Here is a 17,182-nt window from a genome sequence, read left to right as displayed (position 1 = left end):
TTTGGAAAAGTTCTTTTCAATGAGTTAGACATTTTATTTTACTACAATATTAGTGGACTCATTCAGCCATCTACATTCTCCTGCCTTTTAAAGTACTGTCAAATTCATTGTTGCCTTGCCTTCCTAAGTTGGCTGAGTAGGTATATTAGATAACTAGTTTTGTAGCAGAAAATTTTCGTAATTTAGAATGTCCAGTATATTTTAAAGGAAACTGTGACCTACCATGGCTAATGTGATTTCTTGTCAAAATTTAAGAATGCTTCATTAAAGTATTGCTTATTTCATGGGAAATAATCAATGTGGTTAACAGTCATATTTTGATGATTCTTACTTGGCTATATTTTCAAAACATGCAAGCAAGTGAAGAGGGTTTAACATCAATCAGTATCTTCATTGGAAAGTCCCTTGAATGAAAGGCATTGTTCTGCAATTACACTTGTAATTGGAACCACTACATCCTCGAAATTATTGTTCTCATAATGGACAACCAAAAAAAAGCTTATATATGCTAGGTGGAGCACTGGTTATTTTTATTTCTGTCCTCCTTCCTTTCCTATCACTTCTCCAAAAATTAAAGTTGCTTTAACTCAAATTTATTTTTGAAGCCTTTAATTTCTCATAAAAATAAATTTACCAAAATATTATGAAAATTAATTTTAAAAGTTATAAAAACATTGTAGATTTTAAATTTACTAAAGTTGATTATATAAGAGCATTTAATAGGAAATTCCCAATGAATTATCTAGGATTAAAGGTCCATGATGTACAGAGCTTACTCTCAAGTATATATAAATTTATATATGCATATGCATATGTATACATATGTGTATGTATGTACATGTATACATATGCATGCATACATCTACTATGTATATTTATATATACATATGTACATACACACATATATAGTATGTGTGTGTGAAATATGAAGAGAGAAAAATAAGTATAAAGTAAATTGGTAAAAATGTTAAGGGAGGGCCTCCCCTGGTGGTGCAGCAGTTGAGTGCTGGGCTGTGAAGCTGCCCGCAGCCTCTGCAGTACCGGTTCAATCCCCGGCTGCTGGCGAGGGTCCCACATGGCGCACAGACCTCTCCTGCTGCCCGCTGCTCCCCTCAGCAGTGTGTTTCATCACTCTGCCTGTTCTGTTCCCTGCTCTGGCTCTGGTGAACTCTCTCACCCTCCCGCACTTCTGACTGTACCCAGTGCTTGTATAAATAAATAAATAAATCTTTAAAAAATGTTAAGGAAGGTGAATCTGGGTGAATAAGAATTGGAAGAGAATTCATTGAACAACTCTGACTCAGTCCAGTAATTCTCGACAGTCAGTAGTGACTGTGACCCTACTTGACAGCCCAGATTGAGAGTATTGGGTAAGCCCAGCTATGCTCAACTTCTCACAGCCCCACCCAGCCCCTTCCACCCACACCTGTCATCCAGACACCCATTCTGCTCCCTGTCCGCACGCACCCTTTGTGACGTTGCAGGGCATCATCATCACTGTGACTTCACAGTGCGGATACCCGCCCACATTTAGCCACCGATGTGGGCGCCAGGAGTGAACAGGGGGCCCACTCGGCCCAGGGCAGGTGCAGTGTTGTTCCCAGATGGCAGTGTCTCAGAGGAGGTGGGCTTCCAGGCTACCCAGCATCTAGGCGGCGAAGTCTCCAACTCACAGCACCCGGAAGGCTGCAGCAACCGGGATCCACAGATGTCCAGTAGCCCATCAGTTCCGATGCACCACCAGATTCCCATCTTTCTCAGTCCCCCGCTTCGACACCATCCCCTTCCCCCAACACCCCCTTCAACTCCCCAGCCAGACCTTGGCCCACCCACCTGCCCACGTGTTCTTTCGCTGCTCCTCCCACCTGGGGATCACCACCACTGTCTCCTACCAGTCCCCAGGCCCTACACCAAGGACTGGCCATGTGTTGCCGATGATGACCCTAAAGCGCATCTACAAAGAACTCCTAGACCTGTGGCAAGATCTCCCCCCTTCTCAGTGCTCTGCAGGGCCTGTGGGACTCCATATGTCCCACTGACAGACAATAATGGGACACAACAACAGCCCCTACTGTGGAAGAGAACTCTTCCTGATGATCCATTTTCCATCAAATTACCCCTACAAACCACCCAAGATTGCTTTCACCACCCAAATTTACCATCTGAAGATTAACAGAAACAGAAGCATCTGTCTGGACATACTTAGATCCAAGTGGTCACCAGCACTTACCATTTCCAAAGTGTTATTATCCATCTGTTCTGTGTCATGTAATCCCAATCCAGATGATGCTTTGGTTCACAAAATTGTGAAGATTTACGAAAAGGATAGGCGGAAGTATGAAAAAAATAGCTGGAGAATGGACTCAGAAGTATTCCATATAATTTTCAAATAAATGAAAATTCCATGACACAGTGTAAACCTTTCATAGCAGAGTGTGTGTGGAGGGGAAGAGAAAGCTTGTGGTGGGGGGTGAGTTTGAGAGGTATGTCATGTTGTGAAGATGGGGGTGGGTGGGATTTGGGTGTGAGATAGATCAGTTTTAACTAAAAATTTTACTGATTTTGGGATTGGGAAAGGAAGAACAAGGGGGTGGCTTTACCATGAAAAAGAAGAATAATGTGTAGTCTTTTAGAACCAATAAGTGAGGAAAAACTGGGTAAAGGTTACAAAGCTAGTTAGGTATCTGTTCTGAAGAACCTGCATCTCTGTGTCTTCAGGTGTTTTGTTGTGGTTTGGTTTTGACCAAAATTACTATTAGCCCATGTCTTTTATTTTGAGATCCAGGTTTAAAGAGTCAGAAATAAATGGATTAGTAGTTGTTACAAAATAAAAATGTGCTTTTTTCTCAGACTTCTACATTTCCCACCCCTTCAATCCACACCCTTGTGGTGACTTTGCCTCTTTCCCATACTCGGGGTGTAGGCTGCTTCTCAGGATATGCCAACTAGTTTCAATTGTATTGTTTTCTCAAGAATTGTGCAAAGCCTGATATTTTACTCAGCTACCCAGCCTACATGTGAGCTTGTCACAATTTTGTGGACTCTGGCAGATTGACACAGAATCCTGGGTTAGAGACAGAACTTTATTAGTCATGGCCCAGCAAGTTAGCATGAGCTCCAGTTCCCTTTGCCACCCAAGATGTGGAACAGATCAAGTAGGTGCTGCAAACACTGAGTTTGTGCCACAAATGAGGAAATCCAGCATCATAAATATCCTGGGCATCTTGGTCAATCAGTTCATAATCAAAGACAGAGCCCTCTTCTGCCCTTCTACCCTTTGCAAGGGCAACTAGCAGGTTGTGAAAGTCACTAGAAGTGTCAGAAATATTGCCCTCCAGATCTGTCTTGTATATTTCCCTGTAGACAGTCTCCTGCATCTCCTGGTTTGTCCTGAAGCAAATTATCTCAATGAAAGATTCCTCATCAGTTCTTAGTCCCTTCATGGAGGCTCTCAGCTCTAAAGCTTCATATCGAGGAAGTGTTTTCAATAGGTCCAAAAATCATTGTCTGCAGGTGACTGTACAAGGCTGATTTCATTGCTGATGCAAGTTTCTTTTTGGCCTTTAGGTGATGGCAATATCCTGTCTGTTCATTGCTACGGTTGGTCAAAATATTGACAATGGTGACCTCATATACACTTTTTTATCGATGGTTGTTTCAATGTTTAAAACATTCCATGCAGCATCAAAGTTGGTGTGCGCTCTGACTGGCCCATAGGCACTTGGGTCGTCTGTGCTCTGACTAACCCATAGGCAGTAGGGGAGCGTGATCACCCTCCAGGCTGAGCCTGAAAAGAAGTCCATGAACAGTCGACATTTTGAAAGAAGCTGGGTGGGTGCCGGGTACTGTGGAATCGCTAGACGGAGAGTAATAATCTACTCTTTCTAAGAAGAGATGGCAGGATTATAATTTTGTGCATATGATACCAATTTTCTGATATGAAAATAAAAATTGGTTAAGGTTTTTAAAATCCTTATTAAAGTAACTGTAGGGTAAGTGAATTAATCAGTCTTTTTATGCCATTAGCCTGTAACAATCACCTACGGCCTTGATAGATACTAAATCATAAAACATAAAATATCATTTTCCCCATATTTTAAGGCAATGTCTAATTTCTGCAGATATCTACACAATTCAATACAGTAGCTACTAACCACACATGACTATTAAACATGAAATTGAGAGATAATCTTTTTATCTAGTTTTGACTAAAAATTTTATTGCAAGGTTTGGAAATCAAAAACCTTTTAATCTTTGTTTTTTAGTTTTTGTATGCCACCCAGAGATTTTATAAAATATTGACATATTGATATGTGGCTACATCAGGATTGATGATGGATCCCTGTGATCCGGAATGCATGCCTAATGGCGGGCACCTGGAATAGGGTGTGGGCATACGTAGGTGGGTTCACCTGGGCTGAGACTGGGCATATAAGGGCAGTGTCACGGGGACACCAGCAGAAGAGCAGAGTGAAAAGAGAGAGAGCGTGAAATTGCGGAAACAACAGAGCGAAAGGATCAGAGAAGCAAAGGCCAAGAGAGAACTCCAGAGAGCCCAGGAAGAGTGAAGACTTGCTGGGGATTACTCTATAATGGTGTAACGGCAGAAAGGCCACAGGGCAGGTTCTCTATGATTCTAGCAGACAGGGTAAAGGAGGAGTCCTGGAGCCCTCGGTGGCTTTTTCAGGCTTTTAATGATCTTCCTCCACCATTTGTAGTGAGGCAACCAGGTGCAGGATGAGCAGGGAGCCCTGGGGGCCCGGAAGGCTGTCAGGCCTCCCAGTCCCCTGCAAATCTTTGCTCTTTCTGGGCTCGATATTCTCTGGTGGTCTCTCTTGGTCTCTAATGCACTCCGCTGCACTGCCCTCTGCTACCGCGCTCTGTTCTCTGCTGGGTCCCTGCCCTTATATGCTCAGCCTCCACACTCAGGTGCGCGCACTTACCCACACCGGCGCCATACACCAGGTGCCGCCATTAGGCACACATGGAAGACCACAGGTGTTGATCATTGATGCTAAATGGTGGGAGGGTGGAAAAAAACTGATAACTTCATTTACTCCCTAAGGAAAGGTGAAGCTGGCCAGGGAGCACAAGCTAAAGAAGACTGAGTAAAAGGGCCCCCCCCCCCAGTAGTGCAAGGGGTTAAGCATCAGCACCATGGACCTATCTGTAGCCACTGCAGCACAAGTTTGATTCCCAGCCAGGGAGGTGACCCACATGGCGCAGCATACCTCTACTGGATCTGTCCTGTTCCCCAAAATCTCTGGTGAGTTCTCTCACCCCTCCCCCCGCACCTCTGGCCTGCACCCCAGCTCTTGTATGCATAAATAAATCAATCTTTAAAAAAAAAAAAAAAAAGAGGGCCTCCCCTGGTGGCACAGCGGTTGAGCGCTGCTGCAGCATCTGTCTTGATGCAGTGTATAGCAGGACCTATTTAGAGCAAGCAGGTTTGGCAGTCCTGAGGTGCCCCTCATCCTGCCCTGAATATTACTAAGGATTATTTAATAATTATACTAACTGTATTTTAATAATTTTATTAACAAATATCACCACTTGATGAATTCCAATGAAGAAATTCAATATTATAGCTTGTTCTCAAGAAGTAAACAGAAAATTGTATTTTATTTTTTAAGAGATTCTTTTTTTTTCAAAGATTTTATTTATTTATACAAGAGCTGGGATACAGGCCTGAGGTATGGGAGGGTGAGAGGATTTACCAGGGACAGAGTAGGGAGCAGAAAGGCAGACTGACGAAACACACTGCTGAGGGGAGCAGTGGGCAAGACAGGAGAGGTCTGCCGCACTATGTGGGTATATCCCTGGCCTTCCGGGAATTGAACCAGTGCTTCAGAGGATGTGGACAGCTTCACAACTGTGCCAATGGGGATGCCCAGAATATTGTATTTTAACAATTGTATATGTGGGTCAGCAATGATGATAAACAGAAACTTCAGACTAAAATGATCTCAAACTACTATATTTCTTGTAATAGTCCATTTCATAGTTACTAATTATATTGTCTTTATTATTTTAGGTGGGTCTGCTAATCCTAAGCAGCCTGTTTGGCCACCATTTTTGTTCCCTGCACTTCTGTATTCCTATACAAGTTCAGAAGTGCCCGGTCAGTCATAGGAGCCAAACCTTACAAGGTACCTTTCAGATCAACGAAGAGGATAAAGCTTGTTCACTCTGGGAAGGCTGTGCATCATGAGGTATGACCGGGAACACCAGGGAGGCCAAGGGCTGATGTATGACAAGGGACTCCAGAAGCTGATCAGTGGAACACCTTTTTGATAAGATTGAAACCATGGCTGGGGAACTTGATCTCAATTACAATACCAAGTCATCAAGCAGATGAGAAGTGCCAGGAGGGCAGACTCACAACACATGATACTATGGAAGACAGAGCATGTTTTCTAGTTTCACCCTTCACTTTTCTTTTTGTCCTTCATCCCCTCACAACTGATGCTGTATAATTATTCTATCAATAATAAGGTCAGGATCTTGCTCTTTGGCAGTGCCCTGCATCCTACAGCTTGCTCCATGAATCCCATTTATCAGTGAGGTGTTGTCAACACAACAATTTTACTTCAAACATCATATTTTCAACATCAAAATGAAACTGTATAATACATATTTGTGACTAAACAATTAAATCTAAGCAGGACATTTTGAGACAAACTAAATTGCCATCTCAGGATAGCAACACTACTTCTGGTTAGAATATTTAATGTTTTTTTTATAATCCAAAATATTCATTTCAATATTACTATGTCATTTACCACTATTTCCTAAATTTAAGTAAAATCAATTAAAATTGGTATTTGAACCGCAGAAAGGAAAGGTGATTTTGTTATGTTGGTATTTTCCTCCAAATGACAACTTATTTGGAGGAAAAGTTCCCTCCTGGAAATCAAAAGCATCATTTTGTCTAGTAAAAATCACCAACATACTCTCTAAATGAAAGCATCCAATGTAAACTAGAGTACTTTTAGTTTGCTAATTGTTTGGCATGATTTTAGTACCTTGATTTATTTAGGAATAAGAAATTATAACAGCTTTTCCCCAATGAGTCATGAAAGCCACAATTAAACTAAGTCAAAATGGGAAAGGGAATGACTCATATCAACTCATATCAACTTGTCATTGGACGCGTTGATTTAGACAATACTACCAGTCATCTGATGTACTAATGTAGTGAAATTGCCAAAAGAACCACTGACAAATTAGAGAAGGGAGCTGCTGATATGGGAAAATACTTCTTCAATGTGCCTGGGTGTTTGATAACTTGAAAGCTAATATGGGTGTTGTATCACAATTGATATATTCCTGTAGAAATTGGAGACCAGCAAGTATTATGCGACCATCATTGATGCCCCAGGACACAGAGAATTTATCACAAACATCTCTGGCTGACTGTTCTCTCCTGATTGTAGCTGCTGGTCTTGGTGAATTTGAAGCTGGTATCTCCAAAAATGGGCAGACCCATAAGCATGCCCTTCTGGCTTGCACACTGGGTGTGAAAGAACTAATTGTTGGTGTTAACAAAATGGATTCCACTAAGCCACCCTATAGTTTAGTTGGAAGAGATATGAGAAAATTGTTAAGGAAGTCAGTACCTATATTAAGAAAATAGGCTACAACCCTGGCAGTAGCATTTTTGCTAATTTCTAGTAGGAAGAGTGACAACATCCTGAGTCAAGTACTAACATATTTTGATTCAAGGGGTGGGAAGTCACCCATAAGAATGGCAATACCCATAGAACCAGGCTGTTTGAAGCTCTGGACTACATCCTGCCACCAACTCGTCCAGCTCACAAGCACTTAGGCCTGTGCCTCTAGGACATCTACAAAATTGGTGGAATTGGCACTATATCTGAATTGAGGCTGGTATTCTCAAACCTGGCATGGTGGTCATCTTTGCTCCAGGCAATGTTACAACTGAAAGTAAAGTCTATTGAAATGCATAATGAAGCTTTGATAGAAGTTTTTCCTAGGGACAAAGTGTGGCCTCAATGTCAAGCCATGTCTGTGAAAGATGTTCATCATGGCAGTGTGCCTGATAGCAGGAAAAAAAGACTGACCAATGGAAGCAACTGACTTCATAGTTCAGGTGATTATTCTGATTTTCCTGGCTAAATCGGTGCTGGATATGCACCTGTTCTGGATTGTTCTACAGCTCACACTGACTGCAAGTTTGCTGAGCTGAAGGTATTGCTGCATGCGAGGGGGGAACCACTTTATTCAACCCACGGTAATCTTCCGTCATATGGCAAGAGCCATCAGGTTTCTTTACCGGCCACATGGGCGAATTATATAGGGTTATGGGCAGCATGCACAATACCCACTTTCCCCAACTCAGCTACTGTGGCCTATAACCTCTCCATGGCCACCTGGCAACTGATGCTGTTTAGTACTGGTATCTTTCCTAGGGACTGACAGTTTTCTGGGCAGATGCTTAGCATGTCCATGCAACACTGCCTTCACCTCATGTACCCTAAATCAAAACTCTCCTGCTGTGGTCTCCAGCCACAAGCCACAAGCCACATAGAACATCCTCCCCCAGGATGTACTCTGGGATTGGTGACACCTATACTTTATACTCCTTTGCGGGTAATTGCCCAGTTCCCAGGGGTATTCTCACTGCTGTCACTTTGATACTCTGGTCTCCATAGCCATCACTGTAACAAGAAGACCCCTGAAACTTCTCTGAGTTCACATAAAACAGAGTACATTCTCCCCTGTATCTACTAAGGCCAAAATCCTTTGCACAATGGTTGGAGACTAGTGGATAGCAGCTCCACATATAGCCTCCAGCCCCCGCCCGTCCCCTATGGATGGGTCCCTCGGCCCTCATCCTATTCAAAAGTGAACAGGGCCACCCTCTGGACTGAGGTTGGCAGCAAATTGTACTCCAAGTACAGAGCATGTGCCTGGGTCCTGGAGTCCCCAGCTTTCCCCTTCACTGAAGCCTGTCTCCTCGTGGGAGTGAACTGCTGGTCCTCTCGCAGTTGTCTCCATAACTAACAAGTATGCATTAGGCCATGCATCTATTTTGATGAAATTTATACCTGATCTCAATAGATCCACCCACATTTGGGTATGAGGTGTTTTTAAAAGGCTTACTTGCCTTTTTTGGCCATCGTTTTCAGTTGCTACCCATATTCCCTTCTGATTGCGCAGGCTCTCAATTTAACCCTAACTGGCTACCATTGTGGTGATGTCATTTATTTGGCATCCCTCATAGGGTGCCAGAATCGCCTTAAGGGACCCAAAATGAGGACAAAGTGGCATTCTGCAATACCAAATCCCTCATCCCAGCAGTAATATGCTCATTGTCACGGCCATGAATGTTTACATTAAACATAGACTGCCATATTCCCAGTTCCTGAAGTACCTACACAAGCTCAGTGTAAGTTGGCCATTTATTCATGGTTTCTGGCACATCTCCCACATCAGCCCATACTGTTCACACAGCAGCCATTTACCATTCCAACAGAGAGTGATCGCCCTGGCTATACCACCATCTGTTCTGCAGCTTCTGTCTCAGTAATGGGTACAGTGTCTCTGAAGCCAGTTTATCCATCTCCTGTGCCATGTAAATAATTCCATCCACTCCCAGGTCCCATAAACACAGCAGCCAAGCTGCCAAGAGTTCTCCTGGTTTCTGACTGAACTGTTTACCCAAGATTACTAGTTCTGCTTGTGTGTATGGGCAATATGTGGTGAACCCCACCATCTGTGGTGGCCCAGCTGCCTGATCCCCCGGGGCCATGGGCTGCTAGTGCTCCATCTTCTCTTTCACCACTAGGTGTGCCTGGAACATGGGGCCAGCCTCCTCTTCCCTCCAGAAATGGAATCTGAGGTCTCTGGAGTGGCAGGTTGGTCTACCACCACTGGGCAAGCTTGGAGCAAGGGGCCAGCATCACCTTCCTCTCTGGAGGAGGACGCTGGCATCTTTGGAACAGCAGGTAGGTATCCCTCTATCTCTTCCTCCAGTCACTTCACATTCTTGCAGGGCCTGTGCATCCCTCTGTCACTTCCAGACCTTGGGTTCCTATTTCCACATAGACTCTCAGAGAGTTCTGAGAAACACCAACCCCATAGCTCCCGCTACCTTGAGAACACTGTATCTGTCCAAGGTCCCTTCTATTTTGTACAGGGCCCATTTCAACTGCCAAGGTGATTTATCTATACTTCTGGCCAGTCCTGAGGAGGTGCCTACCGGGTGAGGAGACTGGCCCCTGGGGACCACCTCCTCGTGGCTGGCCACCCCATTTGCTCATGGCTAGCCACCTCTGAGAACACTTAAACTATGGAAATGGTCTGTTTATAGGCATTATTGGTGAATCAAGAAAAGGTCCTGATAGGGCTAAGGAGGGGGAGGAGATCAGGTAAGACACTACACATGGTATTTTAGGAAATCTGCAGACACATCGTTTATGGCCTGTTCACTCTGAGTTCATTTTCCAGCCCAAGAACTCATCTGACAGAGTGTAGGGAGCCAGTGCTATCTGAGGACCAGACTCAGCACAGTAGGATGAGAGTGAGGCCAGGTGTCCAGGCCTAGGAGCTCCGGGGGCTGGACATCACAGTCTCTCGGCAGCAGTGAAGGCCTGCTTACTCCTAAACTGTCTGTTCAAGTCACTAAAAAACCCAGCTGGAAATGAAATGAAATGGAATGGAATGCTTTCTTTAGGGTGTTAACTCCCCATCTTCCACTGTCGGATTGAAGAGCACCTTAAAGATTCAATTCCTGTTTCTATTGGCATTAGGTGGTAACAGGTGACTCGAACTCCAGTCTTCTGGTTACAGTCTTACCTTTCATTTTTAAAAAAACTGGATAATTATCATCGAAATGTGTGGCAATATAGTTGTGTATGCATTATTTTTTTGAATAGCTCATTCAAAATACATGTAATAAATGGTTGCAGTTTGATCATTTTTAAAATTTTCAATGTTTCCTTCAGTGCTGATTCAGAATTCAGAGGCATAATTTTTATTACCAACAATTCCTTGTGAATAAAACAGTATGTGAACTCTATGTATTCAAGCACAAGTTCTTTCATTAATATAGCAAAACCTTATTTGGTGTTTCATTGGTATTCCAATGACAACTTTTCCTAGATTAGCATTTTGATACCATTCACTATTATTTGCATAAATTGATCCTTCTAGCTCTACCATGCTCAATTTTGGTGTGGTATTGGGCAGAAGGACAGTGACTCTGGGACCCCCAAACCTACACGCTCTAAATTGTTTCTGCCATCCACCACATCAAAATATACTCTAATGTGAAATACCTTAAATGGAAAAGAACTTTAATACAATTAGTATGCAATAGAGAGAAGAAAAAGTATATAGTTAAAATAGTTTCCCCATGAAGCGCCCAATGTTACCCATCCCCTCATGGGTAAATGTCCAGCCAAACAGTGCTGACCCAAAGCAGGGCCACTAAGGCCCAAAAGCCTGCCACAAGTCTAAGGCACCTTCTGGTGAGTAACCCAGCAGGGGCCAGGCAAGTCAAAATACAAATCAAGATAAAGGCTGCCATTATCAACCTCCCCATGGGTCTCTCACCCATGTCTCTGTCTCGTTTAAGTGTCTCCTTCCATGTTCCCCAAGTCCCTGGTACAAATCCAAGGCTGAAAAGCAAGCACAGTTTGTTTCTTCACCATAAACCATTGACTCCCCTCTCCATACTTTGCTCTCCACCATTCCCCTCCCACTCTGGTAGCCTCAATTCTACAATGATACTTCTAGGGTTTGTTTTAATTTGATTTTGTCTGACCCTTTGTTTTGTCCTGTATTCCACATATGCATGAAACCGCCCAGTATTTATCTTTCTCCTGCCTTATTCACTTAGCATAACCCCCTTAAGTCCCATTCATGTTGCTACAAATGGTAAGATTTCATCTCCTTTAACAGCTGAGCAGTATTTTGTTCTGTATATATACCACATCTTAATCCACTAATCTATCCTAGGGGACTTAGGTTATTTTTGTAAATTGGCCTATGTAAATAGTGCTGCAATGAACATAGGATCAAAAACTATAGATGTGGCCTGAAAATTTAAAAATCAGAATATATTTGTTACCAGCAGGCAGTAATTGGTACATGAGTTCCTACTCAAGATTGAAATAAGGATGACATCCTCTCACTCATATAGGCCACAAGAAGCCTAACATAAGGGATGACATTATTCTTTCTAGATGGGGGAAGGGAAGAGTTTTGGAGCAACCTGGAGCAGTTGTAATAGGAGAGCATACCTCTTCATGTGTCAAATGTTCAGAAAATGGAGAACAAATACCTCCCAGAGGGGAAGATCTTAGTTTTATAACAAAAATAAGGTCAGAGTAAGTTCAGTGTTCTTCTTAAGTTCCATGTGCACCAACTGGGTCTGTCAAGTCTGTGGTACAGCAACTGTTTTACTTTGTAACACTGGACTATTGGTTAAAACAAAAAAGTTACCACATCTTCTTGATCCAGTCATCTATTTTTGGGTATTGGGGTTGTTTCCAAAGCTTAGCTATTGTAAATAGTGCTGCTATAAACATAGGGTTGGAGGTGCTTCTTGGAATTGATGTTTCTGTGTCCTTTGGGTAAATACCTAGGAGTGGAATTGCTGGATCATATACCATGGAATATTACTCAGCATTCAAAAAAGATAAGCACATGCAATTTGCAGCAACATGGATGGAGCTGGAAGGGATCATGCTCAGCGAAATAAGCCAGAAAGAAAAAGAAAAATACCGGATAGTTTCACTCATAGCGGGAATCTAGAAAACTTAAATAAGGGACCAGGAAAAAGAATAACTATAAGAAAGAAAATATCAAAATCAACAAACAACTATGAACCAGAGATGCTCTATGGGGGGTTGGGGGACGAGGAAAGGAGGGATTGGGCTCAAAATAAGGGGGCTGTAACTGTATGTGGAATATAAAAATAAAATTTAAATTAAAAAAAAAGTTACAAGGGATGGAGAGATAAGTAATAATTTGCAGGTAATTGTTAAGCAATGATTTGTGGGCAGTATTTTTAATGCTCTTGTTACCAATACTACATGCAAAGGGAAAGAAGAAAGCACATCTAAGAAGTTCCCTGTTGCATCTTCTCTTGTAAACTATAATTAGTAGAGTAGAAAAGACCTCTATGATGTTTGGTATCTCTTTCTGTCCTCCTGATACTGAAGTTAAGTACAAGTGCTGTTTTCTTTGTATCCTTATTTCTATCAAAAATGGGAAAGGCCACCACTCCTGGGTGAGGTGAGGTCCCAGAGACTTGGTCCCTCACCGGACTTACTTTCAGTTCTACCAGATACCTGAAACAGGTCTGGAGTCACCACAAAGAAATTGAAACAGTAATCAAAACTTGCCCAAAAACAAAAATCCAGGACCAGATGGCTTCATAAGTAAGTTCTAAGAAATCTTCAAAGATGAACTAATATCTCTCTTGCACAAGCTCTTCAAAAATATTGAAAAAGAAAGAATATTTCCAAATACATTACATGAGGCAAGCATTATTATAATATCAAAAGCAAAGACAACACTAAAAAGAAAGTTACAAGTCAATGTACCTGATGAAAACAGATGAAAAACCCACAATAAAGCCTTAGCAAACAGAGTCCAACTATGCATTGAAAAGAATATACACCATGACCAAGTGGGATTCACACCAGAGACACAAGTGTCTCAACATCTAAAAATCAACCAACATAATTCACCACATCAACAGATAAAAACAATATGATTATATCATTAGATTCCAAGAAAGCATTTGATATGATTCAATATACATTTATGATGAAAACCCCCAAAAAACTGGGTACAAAGAGAACATATCTCAGCATAATAATAGCCATGTACAACAAATCCACAGCTAACATCATTCTCAATGGTGAAATAATGAAAGCTTCTCATCTAAGATCTGGAACAAGATAATGTTGTCTACTCTCACCACTTCTATTCAACATATTATTGGAAGTCCTAGCTAGAGCAATTAAGAAAGAGAAGGATATACAAGGAATTCAAATTGGGAAAGAAGAAATAAAGCTATTGACATGAAAAATATACATAGAAATTCCTAAAGATTCCAATGAAAAACTAATAGAAATAATGAGTTAGTTTACTAAAGTGGTAGGTTATAAAGTCAATACACAAAAATCAGCTGCTTTCCTATATGCAAACAATGAGCTAGGACAGGAGGAAAAATTTTTTTAAAGATTTATTTATTCATGCATATAAGAACCAGGTACAGGCCAGATGTGGGGGAGGGTGAGAGGATTCGCCAGAGACAGAGCAGGGAACAGAACAGGCAGACTGGCTGAAATACACTGCTGAGGGGAGCAGCAGGTGAGACAGGAGAGGTCTGCCGCACCATGTGGGATTCTTGCCGGCTGGCCAGGATCGAACCAACGCTGTGAAGCTGCAGCCACCAGGGGAGGCCCGGCCAGGAGGATATTAAGAAGAAGATCTCATTTACAATCATACACACACACACACACACACACACACACACACACAAATTAAATACCTAGGAGTAAATTTAACAAAGGAGGTCGAAGCCTTACACAAAGAACACATTGTTAAAAGAAATAAAAGACACAAACTAATGGAAGGATATTCTTTGCTCATGCAGTGGAAGAGTCAACATTGTCAAAATATCCATCCTACCCAATTAGGTATAGATTCAATGCAATCCCAATAAAAATATCAATTACACCATTAAAGGAAATAAGACAAATATTTTTTTTTAATTTTTTAATTTATTTTTTACATCATTGTTCATTTGAAAAAAATATTTGCTTCTCCCCCCCGACTCAGGTGTAGTCCCCATAGAATTTCCTTCACCAGTGCACCCGTGCACCATCACCACAGTCCCCTGTGCTCCTCCCTCCCTCCCTCTACCCCTCTCCTCCTCCTCCCCTGCAGGATGTCTCTGATTTATAATTGTCTGTTTTTGTTTTGTTGTGTTTTGTATTGTAATTATTCCCCTGATGTCTTATTTGGTTCCCCTATATTCCTGCTATAAATGAAACCATCCGATATTTTTCTTTTTCCTTCTCACTTATTTCTCTGAGCATAATTCCTTCTAGCTCCATCCATGTTGCTGCAAATGGCATGAGTTTATCTTTTTTGATTGCTGAATAGTATTCCACTGTGTATATATACCACATCTTCTTGATCCAGTCATCTATTTGGGGGCATTTGGGTTGTTTTCAGGTGTTAGCTATTATAAATAGTGCTGCAATAAACATAGATGTACAGGTGTTCTTTTGAATCAATGTTTTTGTGTCCTTTGGGTAGATCCCTAGGAGTGGAATTGCCGGGTCATATGGTACCTCTGTTTTTTAGTAGACTGAGGAACCTCCAGACAGCTTTCCATAGTGGTTGGATCAGTTTGCATTCCCACCAGCATTGTAGGAGAGTTCCTTTTTCACCACATCCTCGCCAAAATTTGTTGTTGCTAGCTTTTTTGATATGTGCCTTTCTTACTGGTATAAGGTGGTATCTCAATGTGGTTTTGATTTGCATTTCCCTGATTATAAGGGATGTTGAACGTTTTTTCATATGCCTGTTGGCCATTTGCAGGAAATAAGACAAACATTAATGAAATTGATATGAAACAACAAAGGACCCTGAATAGTGAAAGGAATCCTTACAAAATGAGGATAAATGATGGTATCACACTTGTAGACATCAAACTATATTATAAAGCCATGATAACTGAAACAGCATGGTATGAGAACAAAAACTGACAGACTAATGGAACAGAATTGACAGCCTATAAATAAACCTACACCTATATGAAAAATTAATCTACAACAAAGGAGCTATGAATATAGACTAGAATAAGGAAAGCCTCTTCACTAAATGTTCCTGGGAAAACTGGACAATCTCATGCAAAATAATGAAACTCAACCACTGTTTCACACCATACACAAAAATCAATTCAAAATGGATAAATTACTTATAGGTAAGAGACCTGAAACCATAAAATACATAGAAGAAAACATAGGCAAAACACTTACCTACATAAGCTTCAATGATGTCTTTGTGGATTTGTCTCCAACAGCCCGGAAAACAAAAGAAATTATTGAAAATAGGGACTATATAAAACAAAAAATTCCCTGCAGAATAAAGGAAGCATAACCAAAACACAATGGCAAACAAAAAACAAAATGGGAGACTACATTTGCACGCCATACATCTGACAAGAGACTGATGACTGCTATCAATATCCACAAAGAGATATTGATCTCTCCACAACTCAACAAAGAGAAAACAAATAATCCAATCAAAAATGGGCAGAAGAGCTAAATAGACACTTCTCAAAAAAAAAAAAAACAAAACAAAAAACATAAAGATGGCCACAAGCACATGAAAAAAAATGTTCAACATAACTTATAGTCAGGGAAATGTAACTTAGACCACAGTGAGATACCACCTCATGCCTGTGAGAATGGTCCATATTGAAAATATCAGAAGCACCAAGTGCTGGCAAGGATGCGGGGGAAAGGAATCCCTCCTGCACCATTGGTGGGAATGTAGGCTGGTGCAGCCCCTATGGAGAACAGAACAGATGTTTCTCAAAAGATTAAAAATGGATCTACTGCATGACTCAGTAATTCCACTCTTAGGTGTCTACCCAAGGAATACCAAAACACTAATTAAAAAGGAAACCTGTTCTCCCATGTTTATAGCAGCACTATTTAAAGTCGGCAAGCTATGGAAACAACCTAAGTACCCAGATAAAGATGAGTGGATGAAGAAGCTGTGATATATTACTTTGCAGTCAAAAATGATAAACTTATGCCATTTGAGGCAACATTCATGTAGCAAGAAGGGGTTATGCTAAGTGAAATAAGTCATAAGGAGAAAGATAAATATTGGATGTTGTCACATGTGGAATTTAGAGTAACTGAACAAAGGGTCAGATAAATATAAGCTTAAAAATTAACCCTTGATGTCACCAATAAAAAAGAAAGAAAATTCTAGCAACAATTCACCCCCACCCAACAAAACCTATGTTAACCTGAATAAGTAATGTATGTCAAAGGGGAAAATGAATAGGTAGAGAAGTCTTTTTTGTGAAGCTATAATGCACCTAAAATCATTTCTAATAAATAGAGGGACGCTATTGCAGATCTATTAACAGAGAGTAATATGAAGAAAATGGTAT

At 41.3% G+C, this 17,182-nt stretch overlaps 3 pseudogenes; 2 read left to right on the top strand and 1 right to left on the bottom strand.

Annotated features, from left to right (window-relative positions):
• The first annotated feature begins 1,671 nt into the window (after positions 1–1,671).
• Positions 1,672–2,382, top strand: LOC119246643 (ubiquitin-conjugating enzyme E2 D2-like; annotated as a pseudogene).
• A 704-nt stretch (positions 2,383–3,086) lies between these two features.
• On the bottom strand, positions 3,087–3,825 carry LOC119245593 (annexin A2-like; annotated as a pseudogene).
• Positions 3,826–7,103: 3,278 nt separating this feature from the next.
• Positions 7,104–7,828, top strand: LOC119245592 (elongation factor 1-alpha 1-like; annotated as a pseudogene).
• Positions 7,829–17,182: the final 9,354 nt, after the last annotated feature.

Source organism: Talpa occidentalis, unplaced genomic scaffold, assembly GCF_014898055.3.
Source record: "Talpa occidentalis isolate TD23 unplaced genomic scaffold, MPIMG_talOcc4v2.1 talOcc4.15, whole genome shotgun sequence".
NCBI classification, from domain to species: domain Eukaryota; kingdom Metazoa; phylum Chordata; class Mammalia; order Eulipotyphla; family Talpidae; genus Talpa; species Talpa occidentalis.
This window is presented reverse-complemented; position numbering and strand designations above follow the sequence as displayed.